The sequence below is a fragment of the Etheostoma spectabile genome, chromosome 8 (genome assembly GCF_008692095.1).
Source record: "Etheostoma spectabile isolate EspeVRDwgs_2016 chromosome 8, UIUC_Espe_1.0, whole genome shotgun sequence".
Taxonomy (NCBI): Eukaryota; Metazoa; Chordata; class Actinopteri; order Perciformes; family Percidae; genus Etheostoma; species Etheostoma spectabile.
In genome coordinates this window covers 1,521,866-1,522,482 of record NC_045740.1, presented here as the reverse complement: position 1 = coordinate 1,522,482, position 617 = coordinate 1,521,866, and positions in this window count along the sequence as shown.

Sequence of the window (617 nt, the reverse complement as noted above, 5' to 3'; positions counted from 1 at the left end):
CAGAAGACAATCAGACAGTTTTAATCAAACCCCTGAGGTTAAGTTTAAAATTATTGGCCAAACCATTTGTTGTTAACATTGTCCTGGTGTCCTGTGACCTACTGCCCCTGCCATAGCTGAGCGCACACATTCTCCTGCACAAGTATGTTCTTTAGGTCTCCAAATAAAATGTTGATAATTGGTGAATGTAAGGGTTTTAATTTTAGCAAGGTGTGGAAAATAGGCTAGGATCCATGCTAATGAAAACATAGGCATTAAAGCTATAGAGTGTAGTTTCTATCTCCCCCATCAGGAATTCTAAGTAATGAAAACAAAACTGTTCCAAGACTTCAAGCCTTCCGTGATCGCGCACCGACCCCACCTCTCCTCCATGCATTTGCTTGTAACCAAGGAGGACAGAGACGATTTTAAAAACATTTTGGACTCTTCAGAAGAGGTAATTATCTTTGCTTGATTTTCTGTGCGCAAACGTTGCTGGATGATATCATTTTCTAAAGCACTAAAGCATTAAGTTCTGCTCTCAAGAATGTGTATAACATTGTCAAATTAGGTTACCTAATTTAAAAAAGAAAATAACTTCACCTCCCCAACACCTGAGCACTGCCACCTGGCACCAT